General features: G+C 41.3%; 1 protein-coding gene across 4 annotated transcripts in view; it reads left to right on the forward strand.

Moving 5' to 3' along the window:
• The window catches only part of LOC123972848 (disco-interacting protein 2 homolog C), a 459,676-nt gene that overhangs the window by 322,252 nt on the left and 117,682 nt on the right, over positions 1-19,742 (forward strand). Inside the window, exon 1 of one of the 4 annotated variants that reach the window (XM_046052560.1) lies at positions 5,083-5,145. The exons of the other annotated variants lie outside the window; for them this stretch is intronic. The gene's annotated coding sequence lies outside the window, so the exon portion shown is untranslated. Of the gene's footprint in view, positions 1-5,082; positions 5,146-19,742 lie in introns of those variants that run through there. 4 annotated transcript variants of the gene reach the window in all.

The raw sequence follows: 19,742 nt of genomic DNA on the forward strand, positions 1-19,742 counted from the left end.
CTCTTATAGTGTGTGTGTGTGTGTGTGTGTGTGTGTGTGTGTGTGTGTGTGTGTGTGTGTGTGTGTGTGTGTGTGTGTGTGTTTGTGAAAATGTTCAGCCAAATCTAAACTAGACGGTGGTTGGTCTTAATTTGATGCTCGGCGGCCTGTTGTTACTGTCTGAACCGCAGGATGTCAAAATAAAGTTTTTATGGTGCTTCAGAGTAACATGAGAGGCTGCTCTGCCGCTCAGCAATGTCAAGTAGCTTCAAATTGTCTTTCCCCCTGTGGGATTCTGGGAATTGTAGGCTATTGTTAAAGTTGTTCGACCTGCATTTAACTTCCCAGTTAAGTGACGTGGAGGAGGGCTGAGGTCAGTGTGTGTGTGTGTGTGTGTGTGTGTCTTGGTTTCCTTTCCTCTATGTTTGTGCTGTACTGTAAGTATGTTCTCTGTGTTAACATGTCATCACCTTCATGTAGAAGTTTGTGTGTGTGTGTGTGTGTGTGTGTTTGTCTTAGCATGAGAAAGTGTGTGTTTGAGCCTGCCCGAGTGTGTGTGTGTGTGTGTGTGTGTGTGTGTGTGTGTGTGTGTTGTTTGTATCTCAGCAGGATGTCTGTGTCCTGACTGGGTCAGCTTCTCAGTTCCCCTCTGCCTTTTCCCAACATCCTGTTTTCACACATATGTAACACACACACACACACACACCTGGGTCCTCATTCCTCTGAAGCTGGAAACATGAGACATGAAGAGTATCGAGGTCACATGAGGCCTCGCATAACGACAGATTTTTCTAGTCTTAACAGTAAGAAAGAAGCACATACTGAATAACTAGAGTAGTGTCGCTAGGGAAGTCCCCCAAGTCCGCCAATCTGAAATAAAACACATTAAAGATGAAATATGTTGTTTGTCACTGCCTTTCCAATGGCCAATATGCATTTTTAAAAAACATTTTTTTGATGTCTTGGAACTACTGTACTAAATTAAGAGATTATACAATTAATACATTTTGTGCAGTTTCACTGCACACATCTTACTTGTAATGGAGTGTTTTATTATTGCAGTGTTGCTGCTTTCAGGATCTGAATACTTCCTCCCCCATGCACACAAGTGTAACAGAGTTATCTAACGTCATGTCCATTGCATCTTCTCCTTAAGGAGGTCAGTCTTCCTCTAGCTCGTGACAATCATCGCCATAATCGTTGGCAGCTGGTTTTTACTTGCTGACAAAGTACCAAGGTGTGTTCGAGTCACATTTGTTTTTGTGTGAGCTATAAAGCTTGCAGGATATGGTTCAACAGATGACATGTAAGACTAACATGATTGACTGTAGCCCTTCTCTGCAAGATAATAATATTCATAATTATGTATTTATATAGCACACAAGGTTACAAAGTGCTTTATAAAAAAGGGAGGGAAAAACAGCAGATAAGAACCAAACAGTAACAATAAAAACAACAGAGGGATCATAAAAACACACAGGCAAGACTGACAGGCTAAAACCCAGCAACATATTAAATATTCATAAACACTTCCCTATAAGAAAAAAAGTAGTTTAAAGAAGGGATTTAAAACTTGGCTGGTATCTAGAAACCAGCAGCGCCACATCCACCGATCCGAGGGAACGCCCAGACACACACACCTCTGGTTTAGACACAAAAACCACTTGCTCACGGTTACAGAGAAACTGTGGTCACACAAATCACACGTGTAGTGGTGCTATAATGTCATGATGCTTCAGCTTTAGCCCTTTTTTGGAAAACATAACCATGCATCATTTTAGGCTTTTGAATAAATGAATGCTGTACTTGTTCTTGTAAGGAAAGTCTCGTACCAAAACGGAAATGGATATGCATCAATAAGCAGTTTGTCTTAACCTTTTACACAGCACTTTGCAAAAACAACGGTAAAGGCAGAGAATAACAGCCACATTTGGGTGAGATGGTGGACGGAGAGGCGTGAACAGCATATACATTATTAACATTATGAAAACTTATGCCACATGCCACTGTTTTTCTGTTTGGTCATTGTTCTGACATTTTAAAATGACCTCCCCCATCACACATCTGATGTTGATGGTCCTGATAGCAGCTGTAAACCTCAAACACCTGTGTGTTTTTATCTCCTGACTATCAGAACCAACTGGTCTAGACTGGAACTGATTCTTTGTGTAACCAGCCAGTGATGCCAAATGAGAACAGTAACGATAAAGTGTGTCTCCATCTTAAATAGCGTAAATGGTACCAACATAGCACTCTATATCAAGGAAAGGATGTTTTGGAAAAGAAAAAAAGAATTTTTAGGCAGAAAACTCTGGGATTACATTTGTATTACAGATCTATTCCACAGTAGAGAATTTCCTCAGCATTAAAATCTGATGTCAACGCTTCTTGTCCAGTCACATCTCAGAGTAATAGAATATGATTTGCTGTCACTACTTAAGTTCGTTAATTTGACGTCGCTTCAGTGCTGATTAGTGAACTATGCGCTGTGAAAGTCTATTTCTACTCCAGTTACATTCAGCACAATGTCCTTATTACATCACTGACAATGGACCTTATCCCTTTGATTGTATGTGTTCAGTAGTGGGAGTGGTAGCTGTAGTAATCATACTGTAGTAGCTGTGGCAGTGGTACAGGTAGCAGCATGATCATCATGCTGTTGTTGCTCTAGGAGCCTCAGAAAGTCATAACTTTATATTGTGTGGCTGATTTATTAATTAAAAATACAGTATCGATATATTTGCGGGTTCCCGTTTGTCAGATGTCAGACTTTTGCTTTTTTTATGTTTTGATGGACATTAGTCATTATTCTTTGGAATTTATATTATTATATAATTGATTTTTAGACAATTAGTGAATGATTCCGTATTAAAACTATTCATTAATTGCAGCCTTGTATTGGTTGCAGTGGTTGTGGTGGTACTCATAAATAGTAACATATTATAAATAGTATTGACTTGACTATAGTAGTACTAGTAGTGGTGGTAGTGGTAACTCTTATGGCAGAAATGGTTGTGCTAGTGGTAGCACTGGTAGTGGTATTATTTGTACTATCAGGTGTGAGGCAGTTTATAAATCTACATGAGTACAGTCAGAAGGTCGCTGTGTCGACTGGTTTTCCATGTAAATCTGGGCGGTTTGGGGCGTGTCCCCTTTCACCTGCCTGTGCCTGTGGGCTAAATAAATAAAGCAGTGTCCTGTTACAAAAGGGTTCAGCTGTTTATCCTTCTCATAGGACGGTAACCCACAGTAGTTTTGATGCCCCTGAAGCGCTGTGATCCACGACTCATTGTCATAAAATGGAGAAAACCACAAGTCATGGCAGAACAGGTTTTTTATCATTGACTTCCAAAAAGGACTAGGGACGCACCCAACTGGAAATTCTTGGCCGAAGCTGAAACCGAAATTAATGACAAAATTTGCAGAACACCGAACAAGTACACTCAAATGTTTTACATTTATGTTTTAATTTTTTTTTAGCTTTGCATAAATTAAATAGTCAAAATGTGCTTTTTACTGTTTCCCACAGGATTTGGAGAGACTATGGTGGGTGGGTCCGAGGGTCCGGTAAAGTAGATTACGTGTCCATTTACTTTTAATTTACACATGTAAACGTTTTATACTTTCTGTGAATATAATCAGAGACATTTTATAGAGAAGACATGCCACTCAATCACATCCCCAACACAACTCTATGGGGAAAGCCCGTAACAGCAGAGATGGCAGTTATCATCCCCCTCCCGCTAGAAAGCCAATCGTCTGCTTTTAACTGCTAAAGTGAGAAACATATTTCAGCCAATCGTGTGGTTCCACTGACGTAAGGGTCTGTTTTACTTCGACTGCGCTTGTGTGGTAGTAGTGACGCATGCGTAGTAGATTTATAACCGGTCGTGAAAAGCGCTTTTTAAACTTTATTTTGGGGCAAAGTTGTCAGACTTTTTCAGCGATTTTTATTAGACGTTACTGCTGATTCTGTTCATGTAGTGTTTATGTCCTGGTGACCAGTGAAGCCTGGCAGGATAAGATAGGAGCCTGGTCTTGTTAGTCTAAAATAGCTGCCCGGAAGCACAATAATATCTTATAAGTATTATGATAATAACCTTTTCAGAGTGTGTCGTGTGTATATAAAGTCTCAACCTCATGGAGGATAGTCGGAGCACCACCTGTTGAGACCACAGCGACGATGGCAATGGTCTGCTTCTTCTGAGTGTCTTTGCAATAAAAAAGCTTTCTCCTCCCAGATGGAAACTGTTTGCAACCGCGTCTCATCAGTATGCGTCTGGGTTTGTTAGACGAGGCTGGAACATGTTGCTGTGGTGAATGCATCTCAAATCATGACTGCTGCACTCTCTCTCTCTCCTTCCCCCATCCGCTCGATCGATCGGTCCGATTTTTGTCTGAGCATGAAATGGACCAGCAGCTGTGAGCCAAGTTGTTAAGGTGGGGTGTCACGGTGTGTGAGTACTGGTGTGTGTGTGTGTGTCTGTCTTTTGCTGCATCATTCGCCTTCTCCCTCTCAGTTGAATTCAATTCATTAGTGTTTATTGGCATGAATGTTACATGAGCCGAGCTGCCGAAAGATCCTGAATATAGCAGTTTATCATGAAAAAAATAGAGAAATTACTGTAAATATCTGCCTCATGTGTTACACAGCCTCTCCCCCTTCTCTCTCTCTTCTCTTCTTTTTATTTCCTGATACTTCTCTCCATCTCTCGGTGCAGCAGTGGCTCATGGGAGCAGCCCCGAGCGACCCTGTGGGATAAATCCATTTTAGAAACTCAAAATCTTGACAGATACCATTTTTTTTCTGTATGAGAAGAAGAGAGCGAGGGAGGGAAAGAAAAAGACAGAGTGTGCGCACATACGCAAACACCCACACACACACACACACACACACACACACACTTGGTAGGGAGCATGGAGGGAAGCAGGCAGGAGCCTCAGAGGCATTTTACTCATGTAGAGAATGTAATGAAATCTGAGCCGCTCTTCCTCCTCCTCCTCTCTGTTTCACCTCATCTTCCTCCTCTTCCCCATGCGCCACATGTCTGGCAGCAGAAAATAGTAGACAGAGGATGAAAGCTGGGATTCTTGATTGCAGATGTGATGACGACGATCGCAGGGACTCCTTAAAGTGATAAAACTCGTTCAAGCTGAAATATGTTGGTCAGTATGAACTTCTGGAGTATTTGCAGTTGCCTCATTGCACCTGTTAATTTCATTTCTGTCATTTGCGTTTCTGCTGTCAAGTTGTACTCTAGCGCTACTTTTTCGAGTTGCTTTAAGGTTGAAAAACGTTGGCTGTCAAGAACAAAAGCACTGGCTGTTCAAATGTAAAAAACAAGCTATGTTTACGTTTACTTAACAATACCTTTTTGTGAATTACCCTTGCCCGACACTTTAGACACTTTAGCCTGATAATGTTAGGTTGAAATGGGTGGATTTTGCGGTGATTGACCCACAAGGTGCTGATCAGGGCTCATTCAACTGAATGGCATTGGTCAGACGCACTTTCTAGGTTTCAAAAGGCTTTAAAGATACAAATGTTTGAACGTCCAATTAGAGGACAACCTGTTTGATTGGCTTCTGTCACATTTCAAACTTGTACTCCCAAATCCTTGAGACTTTGTAAAAGACAGTTGAAAGCTCGAATTGGAAACCACAGAGCCCAGCAGTGTGTGTTGAATCTGAAACAAAGTCTGAATTTTGATTTGAATTTTTACGTTGATTATGTTGCATTATAATAGACAATATTCCATGGAAACCATACTTTTACCATTGTCCTTCATAAATCAATGATTTGATGTAGTTGTATTCGGGACAAACAGAAACATATGTGTTATGTAGGGGCTGTATGTTGGGGCTCAACAGTATTATCGCATTTTTCATCAATGAAGTAATTTGGTGCCATATTGCAGAGTAAGAGTGTCTGTATCTCTCACCTCACTGCACAGCGTGCCGCTAACAGCAGCTTTATGGCCAGAGCAAACTAGCTGCTGCTTGCTAGTCAACAACATTGCCAAGCAAACTCCTTTTTGTAGTTTGACCGGTGTGGAGCAGAATGGCTGTCCGCAACTAACCACTGCGCTGTAATAAAGTTCTAACTAAATTTCCACAGAAAGCAACGTGAAAAACAGCTGCAGGCGTCTGACACACTACGCTCGTTAGTTAGTGAGCTTCAAATGAGGCTAACCGTTCAGTTTCTCTGGACTGTCCCTCAGAATTACAATGTTAGTCCAACATCGCCGAGCGTGCTAGCCACATTAGCCGTGCAATATGCTAATGCCAAGTTAGCTAACCTTTCAAATAAACAGTTAAACAACACAAAACACAGCAACACTTACAGCTTCCAAGTTTGAAGTCGGGTCACGTACAGCACATGGCGATCCATCCTTGAACCGTTACAGAGCTTGTTACTGTTGTGGAACTTTTAAAGCACTCATTTATTAATTTAAGACGCCCTAAAGTGTATAGTACGAACATTGCAGTTGTTGCGGTGCTTGCCATCCTCCGCGGAAGGCTTGACCAATAGCGTGGTATTTCAATTTTGCAGTTATTGCGACAGCTCTAGTGTTATGCCTGTTGAGTTGCTTAGGATTCAGACATTATTGGTTTTACAATTCATGTAGAATTACAATCTTGCTAACACATCTGGAAGTTATTGCCCTTTTGAAATACTAATTAATGCATGTTGCCTCTTAAAATTAGGCAGGATAACTTCTTAATTAAAAGAGTCCCCCACCGGTTTAGCATTGCACTGTTATTAGACCATCGGACTGACGGTGGACTGGGATAAAGGATAAAAATGCTGCAGAACCAGAGATCTCAATTTTTATTCCAGGCATTTTTCTTCCTCGTCATAACCTGGCATTACCCACAATGCAACTTTTGCTGTTATGCTAGTAGCGGCTAATGTAGCAAGGAAGCACTAAAGACTTTCTTTTTTTTGCAATTTAATTTACTTGTGCATTAGTACTCCCCGAGACCTGTAAACACACTTTGATGTGTACAATATGTGGAGATCCCCTTCAAGCTTTGTTGGTATAGAAATGAACAAGGAAACCTTCCTCTCAATGACTTAAATTGATACACTGGGCTGATATTGGCCTTTTATATAAAGTATAGTCTGCAGTAAATCTCTCAGCCTCCCACTCTCCTTTCAGGCTTTAATTTTTGTCTCAGACTCTTGGCCTTTATGTCTGGGGTCTCCTTCAGGCTTTATGCCTTCCTCCTCAATCAAACCAGAACTTGTTTCCTGCCTGTGAGGAAGCTGGACCTTATAACGCGTGTTTACAGTGCTTTTCTCTTCCCTTTGGTGATTTCTGCCAAATATCGAGTAGGACTCCTCTCTTTCTCTCTTCCTTTTGATATCAAGAGAAGCCCGGTTTGGGAATTGGTTGTACTGACATGCAAGGAGATGGTTTTGTGAGTTTGTTTCCTTTTGGTGGAAAACTGTGATAACATTTTTATTTTTTTTTAATCATCTCCCGAGTGCAAATACTGAAATGAAGAACAACACATCGATAAGCTAATCTGTTTTTCTCTTGAGCAGTTTTAACCTTTTTGGGAAGGGAGCGTAGTTGTTAGGATATAAATAAAGAATATATTTCTTTTGTTGGTTCTAATCAATCCCACAAGTGACCCCCATGAAATAACATTTTAGGTAATACGAAGGATGCCCATTCACTCCAACACATCTTTCCAGGTGTGAATCACCCTGTTTTACCTGGTCTTCCAGGTGACTGGCTTGCCAGCCCAATAATGAATCTTTGTGTGTATTAAGGCTGGCAGGCAGAGCTAATCAGTCTCTGGGAGTTGGAGTTTTCATAGAAAATCAGATGCTGTGATACCTAATGCAGGCATTTATTGATTGCGTACACTTACATCAATAAGACAATTAGAGTTAATGATGGCTTAAGTCTCCTTAAAGGGGCATTATGGAGTTTTCAGCGGCCACTAGCGGTGCGGTTTTAAGATTGCAACCAGGCGTGTGCTCGTACGCATGCTCGCTTGAACTCATGAGCGAGCATAATCTGAAACACAACCGCTTTCATGCAGAAATCCTGCAATAAACGCAGAACCACCAGCATGCAGGCTGTGGCTTTTCTCCAGATATGTTCAGGCTCTGTTACTTCAACGTTCCCGTCTCAGAGGCAGATCAACACCGGTGCCGTACCTTCCATTCAGCACAGTGAGACACCGGCATCAGGTAACTAAGGTAAACTCCCACTGCAACATTATAGTACATGAACATATTAGTTCAGCTTAATGTTGAACTAATCCATGCTCGTTACATGATAACGGTACAGTGACTGCATTTAGCCGACGTGCTACATCGTTAGCTCTTCTGCTGCTTTCAGTAACTAACTTTATTATCTGTGTATCTGTCACCGGAGGCTCAGCAATGTGAGCACAGCTAAATGTATTGGATGATAACGAAACGGGTAGTGAGCTGGACTGAATATTATAACGAGATTGTGTCACACTTTATAACAGTTAGACCGCAGTAAGAAACTTTACTGTAACTAGTGTCAGTGGATGGCTCTTCCTCTGGGTTGTATATTATGTGGGTCATGTTAGTTACAGCGACTGAGAGGTGGAGAAGCTGTATACCTGAGTATTGGTAAAAGGCAATAAAATTTAGATTGAACGTTACGAAGCAAACAGCGGCAGGTCTGAGCTAATGTAGCATTAACTGGCTGCTCCTGGCAGCATCACTATAGGATAGTAAACAAATCGCTCCACATTTGCTTTTTACCGTTTCTTCTTGCAGGCTTTGACACTCTGAGTAAAATGGGTGACGTTAGTTGGTGAAGTAATGTGGAAAGCGATACAACTTTGCACCGGATAACATCAGCAACTGCGCGGCGTTAGCCGGCGAGCTAACGTGACTTTCTCTGTGTTTCTCCAGCTTTACTAATGCTCACTTTGTTCTTACTCGACATCATCTGAACCTGTTAGATCTGAGGGGCTTCAGCACATAAACCTTTGTTGTTGTTTTGTATCCTTCGTGGAGCCTGTGTTTTGCTGTGAGCCGGTTATTTTATGGTGTTAGTGGACTGCATGTCGTTAGCTGTCGTGTTGTTGCTGTAGTCTGAGAGGCTCGGGAGCGCGAACAGGGCTGAATCCGACCGGGAGACCTCACATTAAAAGCAGAATAGCGGCTGATGCAAGCAATAGAGAAAACATTTATACATATAGCCCCTTTAAGAAATGGTCAGAAGGTGATGATTTTTCTTTTCCTGAATTTTTCCTACAATCTGTGGAATCTAGATCTACAATACTAAATTAACATCAAGATTAAGGGGCCTTTCACACCTGAAAGTCCGCACCAAGGTCCGTATTTTGATACATTCGGTCAGATTTGGTTTGGTTTCACACTGCAAATCTGCGACTGCACTAAAGGACTTAACATGGCACACTTGCATCCTATTTCGTCATCCTCTATGTGGGCTGCGTCTCCCTGTACTTCACATTGATTGATTTATTAAACAGTTCAGCGAGTATCTTTGACAACAATGAATGAATAAAAAATTAACATATGCATATATCACCAACTATACTGAAGGTTAGTTCAAATTCGCAATCAAATGTCTGTTTGAAAAGATGATCTGTCACAGGAGATTTATAATTGTGTCCTTATTTCAAAGCATTTCCCCGTGCATTTGTTTGTTTCCAGTTCACACGAGAACCGCTGAACTTCTTGTAAATATTCTGAAAGTCCAAACAATCCAAAAAATGCTTTCACACCAGAAACGAACCAAACCGCGGTTCAGTTTGATGCGGACCGAGACTACCTCTTTTCGTAGAACCAAATTTAGTTTGGTCCGGACTGTGGTCACACCTGCTATTTTGGACCAAACTGGGGACAAGGTAGGTGTGAAAGCCCCCTAAGATTATTCCTGAAGTTTATTGGCATGATTGGAGATTTGGCATGGAGACACAAAAGATTTTAATGATCGCTTCTCCTCCCTATTGACATTGACAATGAATCCTTGAAAAAGACGGGATTTGTCAAATTTTTGTGATGTCAGTTTTGACATCTTTGCTTGATAAGCGTCACACAGTTTTTCTTTTTCTCCCCATCGAAGCTCTGTCCATCTTGTACTTTACTTACTGTATGTGGCATACAACAGTTTCTAACAAGAATTCTGGTGCATTGATTATGGAATGCAGTGGTGGCACGAAGTACAAGACGTTTACATAATTTATGCTATTTTATGCTAAACATTCTAAATATCTTTCACTTTTTTTTTTGTTTTGTTTTGTCTTGTTTCAAGGGACAACCCCCCCCCCCCCCCCCCCCCCCCCCTATTTATGTTCTCTGTCCATCTTTATTAGCACATTATTACTTTTGTGCAACCATAATCACATAAACACACACTCCTGAAATGAGGTGTTTGTGAAGGTGGGATTCCAGCTGCCACTTTCTGAAAGAGCAGCTGGCGATGGGTGAGGAGGAGGAGGAGCAGATGGAGAGATGGGGAACAGGAGAGAGAAGGAGTGATGGAGGGAAGACAGGAACAAGGAGGTGAGCTGAAAGTGGAGGAATAGGAAAGAGGAGTAGAGGTTTTTGTTTTTTTGTCATTCTTCACTCTCCCCCTTATTTCCCTTCATCACACCAAAACTGCAAATTATTTGGCTGCTTTTTGATTTTTTTCCGCCAGTTTTCTTAAAAACTGAGATGAATGAGAAGGTCGTGGAAATCCTGCGAGGAGGAGGAGGGGTTAGTGGTGGTGGTTGTTTATGGATCTTAATGGGCTCATCTAAATGTAAATGAGCACTGAGGTGGAGACTGGGTGTCTATCTATCTGTCTGTCTGTCGGCTGCTGGGAAAGCACAATATTTAAAAATTTGTTCATTTAAGTTCACCTCAGTTCACTTCAGTGTGCTTGAATGGCAAACAAGTATCAAGATAGAGGAACGGTATTCACAAGAAGGAGCTCTGTGCATCATTTTAACATCAGTAAGCCGGCTTGTAATCAGTAATCGGTTTGGGAACTTCAGTGAAATTACAGTAAAAATGAGACCATGAGGGTAAAAACTGTCAGATCGGTTGGATTGGGATCCATCTAGAGTTGAAATTGTTGTAATAGTTGATTCTTCCATTAGTCAATCCATCCATCCATCCATCTATCCATCGTCAACCGCTTATCCTGCGTACAGGGTTGCGGGGGGCTGGAGCCAATCCCAGCTGATATCAGGCAAAAGGCGGGGTACACCCTGGACAGGTCGCCACACATAGACAAACAACCAGTCACATTCACACCTAAGGACAATTAAGGAAACACCAATTCACCTAACCTGCATGTCTTTGGACGGTGGGAGGAAGCCAGAGCACCTGGAGAGAACCCACGCGGAACCCACGACCTTCTTGCTGTGAGGCGACAGTGCTAACCACTGCACCACCGCACTGCCCCCATTAGTCAGTTAACAGGAAATTAATCGACAACAAGAGGTGATTGTTAAGCTATTTTTTCAAGCAAATATTCCAAAGATATATGCTGTTTTTCTTAGTTTTCAATATGTGTATGATGATCACTTTGGGTTTGGAGAAATTGTAAAGGATCTTTCACTATTTTCTGTTCTGTTTTATGGACTAAACAGTTGATCAGTTGAATAAAAATAACAATTTGTTGCAGCTCTAAATCTAGCCTTATATTTTCTACATAAGTTCACCCTATCATCACAGCTTGGCTGAAGCCTCCACTGGGCAAAAGAGACTTGGTACTTTCTGGACAGGTGGATCCAAGTGAGAAAATTTTTAATGATCGGCAACTCGAGCTGGTGAGGAAATAGTCTTGTTTTCACAGTTTTTATGTGTTTCTATATAGTTTGCTGTGTACTAATTGAATACCGGTTTCAATAGAATATATTGCTGTGAAATGTAGTTGTTGCTCTATCTATCTGCTTTCAAATACCTTATAGTTTGAGTGTTTTGTCAAATGAGAGTCTACAGTCACCAGCTGCTCTGTTAGCAGGTCAAACAGGGATTTGGTTTGTTGATATCCACCCACCACTGCAGATACAACCACCCATGGTCTCAATGTGTGTGTGTGTGTGTGTCTGTGTGTCTGTGGGCCGGGGGATTAGCCATATTAGCCATGTTAGATACACACATGTGGCCGGCACAGATGCTGTGGAAACTTAATCTGTACAGTTGGAACGATTGGGGTCACCAGAGGTGGTTAAGCACCAGCTGTGTGTGTGTGTGTGTGTGTGTGTGTGTGTGTGTGTGTGTGTGTGTGTGTGTGTGGGACCTGCTGGTATAACTAAGGCGAAGCGAAGGCTTCTTGGCTCCCAATACCATGGCCCTGATCCAGTCTCAGGAATTCAGGGTTGCAGGATGACGTCCAGCTTCAGCCATTGTTTTGTTAGCAGAATTAAAGGGGATTGGAAAAGGGCACTGAGCTTTATTTTGTACCACTTTAAATGCCACAACTCCTTAAACATTTAAACTTTGTTTAATTATTTGAAGCTTTTCTACTTATTTGTTCCAGGTGATTTACTGCTTGTGCGGTATGGCACTGAAACTAAATTACACATGTAAAAATAAGGAGAGTAAAGATAAATGTCAGCCATGGTAACAAGGTACAGTGAGATACAATAAGATACAAGTTTTTTTTATACTGATGAAAACAAATGCAATGGATTTTATAGGCGTTATATGATCACTCATTGGGCCTTTAACTTGATAAATGTCAAATCTGTCATGAAATTAAATATTTGTATTGACCCTAATTTGTGTCACTTTACCATCCACCTGTATTTGTGCAGTAGAACAGGGTTTCCAGTTGATAGAGGCCGAAGCAAAGACTTCTGTGCTCTTCAGGATAATGATGATGTTTCATCATTTCAGCTAACATAGTTTGGAATGTTTTCACTGAAGGAAAGGGGTGTCAAACTCATTTTCACCAAGGGCCACTTAAGCATTACGGTTACCCTCAAAGGGCCAGTTGCAACTGTAAGACTGTATAAAACTTTCTATAACTATATAATCGCTCTTTAACATATTGTAAATAACTGTCTCTTTATTTGATTATGTATTCAAGTTAAGGACATTTATCAGACGTAAAAATGTATGTTATTATAACATAAATAAATAAATCAAATCAATCAAAGATCAAACATTTCAAGTAAATAACAAAGACAAATATCATCAAACATAATCTTTTATAGTAACTTCACTTTTTCACAGTCCAGAGGTGCAGAACCATGGTAAAACAAATGAGGGACAGATGTGGCATTTGATAAAACAAACTGCCTAGTCCAGCTGCACACAGCCTTGCAGAGAGCATACAACCAACTAATGAGAGATAGTTCGATTACCTGGAAAAAGGCAGACGTATAGGCTACTGTAGCCTAAGCCTGGTTCACACTACACGATTTTTAGCCCGATTTGCCGCTCAGTGAGCTCGGCGACCGTCAGGCTGTGATCGGGAATAAATCAGCGGTCGATCTGTAGTCACCAGTCGTTATGTGTGAACTACTCAACAACGCATCAAAGCGGCTCCCCGACACATTTCTGACACATCACCGACGTCTGTCAGATATCTAGCATGCCAAATATCTGGAGAAGTCGGCCGACTCGACATCCACATCCAGCCAATGAGAGCAGGCAGCTGGCAGAGCAGGCAGCTACTTTTTCACCACAGAACACTTTTTACTCACCTCCATCTCTCTGTAGCTCAGACAATCCCTGCTACCTGCATGTGCTAATCTATTCTTTCACCCAGATTCTTTGTCTTTATAATTGCTATCTTTATCATAACAACAACAGCTACGACATGCATTGTGGGAGATGTAGTTTATGGCAGCATAGACTTTTGTTTTAGGACAATCATGAATCTTTAAAGCTTTACCGGGCCACATAAAATGACGTGGCGGGTGGATTCGGCCCGCGGGCCTTGAGTTTGACACGTGCTTTAGAGTTTAGCAGTTAAAATCAGAGTAGCACAAATAGAATCAACTCAACTTCGTCAATATTCCCGCTGCGCTGACGATCGCAAACTGAAAATATTTTTTTGCACCTTACCTCACTGACCAAATGCGCAGTAAACATTGATTTGGTTTTGTGCTCCCTTTTGTATTTTCTCTACATGCAAATTGATATGTTGATATATTAATATAAGTGGTGTTGGCTATAGTCTGAAGTTATTTGTTTTTGGTACTGTAGGAAAATTATACTTTTTACAATTTTTTGTGGCATTTTGCTTTAATTTGACGATTGTCAGACAGGGTCTAAAATTATGGGAGGTAACTTTGGTGTTGTCGGAGAAACGCTAAGGCATCACTTGGTTTTATTTTCTATGACCAATCTTTGTATTGAAGCTGAGCATTTTTGTTTACTTGCTGGGATCCAGAAGAGGAGGTATCTGTTGAGGTATGGACTCTTGTGGAGATTTGAACTGAGATAAGGACTCATTCATTGGTGTTTGAGCTGTGGGTTTTGTATTAAGTGCTGACTGGATAACACCCTGTGGTGAACATTGTGTTTCTTGTAATCTGTAGGTACCTTTCAAATACCTGGTTTTTAAAGGCGGCGGCGGCTTACAGAGACAGGAGCATTTGCAGCTTGTTTCACATAGAGGCTGAAATAAAGCCCTACATGAAGAGTCAGTATAAGAAAATAAAATATTTTTTTGAACTTTGAATCATGCAAAGCTGCAGGAGTCACAGAACTACATTATGGGTCTGGAAAAGCAGTTTAATAGGTCTCCTTTAAGTAAGTTGGAGTGATTGTCATGTACTGAAAGATGTGTCCTTTTTAAATGCATTTTAATATACTTACCTTGAATTACAACATTTGTTACATTTAATGATGCCTAAATGTTATTCCTTCATTTAGTCCATACATTTCCAAAGTGGTGAATTGAAGAAAAAGAAAAAAGAAATGTTCCTGCCGCAGTGGCAGGCAGTGAAAATCACAGGGAATATGGAAGAAGAGCACAGAGGGTGACTTGGAACCCAGCCTGAATTAAATTCAGGGGGTTGTGATTACATGAAATGTGTCTGTGCGAAATAATAGTTTTTTTGATACATTGTGTGGTTATTTCATTTAACAAAAGAAGCCAAAATTGTCAAATTTTGTCTGCACACAAGCAGCCATATAAGAACTTAAATAAAATAGCCTAAAGTTGGTTTAAATAAGAATCTGTTTATCTGGTTTTGACACTTTTTGATACTCCATGCCAAAGATATATTTCATTTGGAACCAAAAAAGTATTGAGGTTGGATACCAAGTTCTAATACTATAGACATTTTGAGGGAGATCCCATTCTTACAGAGTCATTTACAAATGAGGGAGGAGACTGCTGAATTTCTTGCTGCTTTCTTGCTCAAGGATTTGATAGACACTTGTCAACCTGTTAACCCGGTTGCCGTCCCTTTACGAGATCATTTTTTAAAATCTTATTCACCATCAGCTCACCCCGTTGCAGCTCTCAGGCATCACTGAGTAAACCAGAGTTGCTGTTTCACACCCAGTTTCTGTGGTCAGGCTGTTTTCGTTGTAACGCCCTTGGATTTCACATTTCTGGTGCTTTATATCTGCTCCAAACTTTAGGAAATTAGAGTGTTTTTCCTTCATAGATTCAGTATTAAGTGGGATATACAGTAGGTTGCGTTGTAGAGGGGAAGTGTGTGGGAGTCGGGGTATATTTCTCTGCTTTCTCAGTGTCATTGTGATTTCTGTTTATGGAAGATGACATTTTGGAAGAAAAAGAAAGTCTTCCACCCAGACGGCTTCTCCTTGAGCCACAAAATGATGGAGAACTCTGCCACCACCCTCACTCATTATGCTGTGGTGAGGAGTGGAAAAGAAAACTCTTTTAGACCAAAGTTCACATCTCTCGTTCTTGAGAAGGCTCTCAAGTCTCGGGACGGTCAGTGTGATGTCTCAGCTGCCCAATTATTAAACACAGACAGTTTCAAAACTGAAAGAAAAAGACGTCTAAAGTGTCCTTCAGTCGTGTTTTTTCTGCCCACTTTGATGTCCTCTCAGCTATTGTTGCACCACACTCTGAGCCTAACGCAAGGCTTTCTACTTTTCCGGTGGTCTATAATATGAATGTTTACAGCCATGTTTGATTTGGGCCGAGGCCTGGAGTGTGAATGGCGAGGCATCAATGTTAAAGGAGTTTCTGTGTTCCCACACTTCAGCGCTCATCCACACATGGCGCGGTGTTAGGAGTCCATTAGCGACAGTCACATGATGACTATCAAACGAACTGAAGAGGCAGGGAGGGAGATGAGTAAGAAGGGAAAGAAAAGGAGGAAATAGAAGAACAAAGGGAGAAAGAAGGGAGAAGAGAGATGGTAAAGAGGCTTCTGAACAATCTTCTTCTGACTAAACCTCAAGAGTGAAAGTGAGAGAGCTCCTGAGGGAGAAACTGAGTCGCACTTTTAAAGGCCCGCACTCCTCTCAGATTAAAACCACATTGTTTTAGCAGCACACGCTGGTATTTCCTCTCGGTCGGACTGCTCGGGGCTGCTGGGTGGAGCTCCAGGGGAACGCGAGTGCCTTGCCAAGCAGCACTGCAGCTGACTCTCGGCAGCACATGGAATTACCTCTGCTCCTCAAACCGTGCCAGGCAAGAGAAGGCCGGCATATTTTAGAGAGAAAGTCATTGCTAGTTGTTAGGTCCTGGAGGATTGAAGGGTGCACTGGTCGACTTTCTCATGCTCCGTCTGTCAACTGGAATAAAGTACCGTTTTGGCAACTTCAGGCTCGTTTGTGGCACTGCTTTGGATAAAAATGGTTTCAGTAGCATCAAAGCGGTTTAACACTGCAGCCATGTGAAAACTTGTCTCATCTCTCTAAACTTCTCAGGTCTGATTTCGTGATTTAAAGGTCAGAACATGTCTAGACATCTAGTTTAAAAACTCTTTAGCTGCAATGGTTTGCAGTTAAACACAGTTTGTGGATTTGTTAATGAAAAGGTGCATCTGGGTTAAAACCGGACCCCAGTTAATTAAGACAGTTCAGCCTTGACATTCAAGTAGTGTCCAAAAATTTGTTTAACTTAAGTTCCACTTACAAGCGTTTTTTCTGGAGCGAACTAAGCAGACTCCATCTGTATCTAGGTTCCATTTAAACGGTTATATTTCATCTGCAGTACAGATTGAAATAATTTTTAAAGTGGTTGAAACAAGTTATATTTTGTCAGAGAGATTGTGAGACCAGAGATTGTGGATTGCTTTTATATTTTTATGGGATCTGACATCTTTGACATTTGACATTTCTCATAGATTAGTTTGGGATGTTCGTCTTTTGTTGTTTTATTGGAGAGGAAAAATTTAATTCCACAAAAAATGTAGTTCAGTCAGGACAACTTTCATTATAGAAACTGATATTTGTGCCGCAGTAAGTTAAGTTTGGCAGTATGGCTCTGTTCTGGGATCTCCCTGGTCTTCCACGCGCATACGAGTAAAGCCATAAGGTAAGGAGAGCTCACTCATTTGCCCTTCCACATGCTTACGTGAAAAAGCTATATGGTAGGGGGAGTCCCTCCCTGCCCATCCATGTGCAATCCATGGAAAGGCAGAGAGCAGCAGTAAAGACCCCCCAGGGTACAGAACAGAGCAGGCATTAGTAACGGCATGGCATGATTACTCAAATACAGCCTGAAAGGAGGAGCTGGGGTGGCGGCGGGTTACAAGGTGCTTGCAGAGGAAGCAGCAAGGCCAGGCAGGCTACAGCAGCTTAAATACGGCTTGTATGCTGATGTAGCTGACTTTAAGATGGCTGCTATCAGCTGATGTGCTGAGATGCTCTGTAATTTCCTTTTTAACTTTAAAAGCAACATGGGTTGTAAATTAGTCATGTCTAGAAACCTGAATGCAAGTCATCTACTTTGTGTACTTTATAAAGCAATCTCTCACGCATTTGTCCCTGTAACATAAACTAGAAGTAAATACATAAATTGTAAGCTGAGCTTGGTTTCATTGCCTGCCTGAACGAATGCTATGCTTCATATCAAGTTTAAACCAAGGACGGTGCGGTGATGCAGTGTGCACACCATCCAATCAAGTAACAGTTTTTTTATCCCGTTTTTTATTGAGCATTCATACCCAAAACCTTGATCTAGGTGCCAGATTTGCAGCTATTTTCCACTTCTAAAGGCAAAAAAAAAAATGGCACACAAAGATGAGTGACAGGAAGAGTCACAGTTCATGTTACTACCCAGAATGCCATTTGGCAGTGAGCAGCATGGCATTGGCCCCGTGATTTTTGGCTCGAGATACTTTATTCCCAGTGAGCAGTAAGGAGAAGCTAGTCATATCTGGGATCTGGGTGTGAAAGGCTAATACTGTGTGATGGTTTTACATAGCCACTGGATTATGTACTAATCTGTGTGTGTGTATGTGTTGTACCATGCAGTATATAATCTGCTGGAATTATGCACTGTAGCTAGGCCACAGCAAAAGAGTTTATGTGATGCTGGACAACTGTGTGTTAGCAGATAGCAGACAGTGATGTTTCCAACCCAAGGATTCACAGTAAAACAGAAACAGGAGATAAAATGGAAGAAAACTGGCTACAGTCTTCTCACAAGCTCTGTTAACTGTTAACACAACCCCCTCCTAAAGAGCTTATGATTGGTTTAACCTGTACTTATTGAAGCTTTATCTATCCAGTGAAAGCTAACTCAGCACATATGTTCTTTTACAGCAAAGCCCTGCTTCCTAGCTCACACATTTACACAGCCACTTGTCTGCTGGTGGCCACTGAGCTTCTTTGCTGGAGCTAAGAGGGTTCTGTTTATTGTGAAAGGGCTCCATTAGGGACGTTAGCTGCTGACAGTCTCAATAGTCTCTTTCCTCACCCAACGTTCCTGACCACTTCTACATATTTAAAAACTTTGGCTTCCTAAACTCGTAGCACGCGATTGGCACATTTTGCATCAAAAATATCACTCGTTCTTTTCTGAGTCATGACTCAGTGAAATCAGAAGACACTGGAATCAGTGGAACTTGATTGTGGTGGCAGTTTTTCTGTCCAACAAGAAATCATATAAAAATGTTCTGATAACTTCAGATCTTGACATTTTCTTCAGTATCAAAAGTTAAACAGGTGAATCTTGTCTGTACATCAATGATTAGAGTTGAAACACGTAGATAATGCAGGTTGACTTTTCATGGTGCAGATTTGCCAAAATGTAAATTAATATTACGTGTGGCTCAGAAGTAAGAAAGAAAAACAGTGACAAGCTTTGCTTTTTTGTACAGCTTAAAATTCATGCAGAATCATGCAGTACAGCCCTAGATCACAAGTCTTCATGGGTCCATTTGGTTCCTAGTAACTGAGACCTGACCCAGGATCCAACCTGGGATGGGCATTTCAAGCAAAAATACTATTTGATTGTCACTGGGAACTATTTGACCATTCTACAAAGACTGTATAGTTGCTGTTTGTAACCCATAGACAATATAAATGTATAAAAAGAAGGAGTAGCCGCAGTGTTTCTGGTTAACAGCACCGTGCTGGCCAGGTGACAGGTGTTTGTGGGCTCTAAAGACGTCACAGTGTGGACATGAAAGTCACACAGCTAACACTACATAAACATATGGATGAGTTGACCAGGAAAGGGGTGAAAATTTGCGTGTCCGCCAGGGAGTCATGTTTCCATCAATGCCAACCGGAGCTGGAGCTGATAAATACCCGTGACTACTGCAGAGTAATTTGACACGGGAGTGAATGCCGATTGTCCCCTTCACACTGAAGAAAAAAGTCAGATGTTAGTGGTTGTTAGTGGGCTTTT

Source organism: Micropterus dolomieu, linkage group LG06 (genome assembly GCF_021292245.1).
Source record: "Micropterus dolomieu isolate WLL.071019.BEF.003 ecotype Adirondacks linkage group LG06, ASM2129224v1, whole genome shotgun sequence".
NCBI classification, from domain to species: Eukaryota; Metazoa; Chordata; class Actinopteri; order Centrarchiformes; family Centrarchidae; genus Micropterus; species Micropterus dolomieu.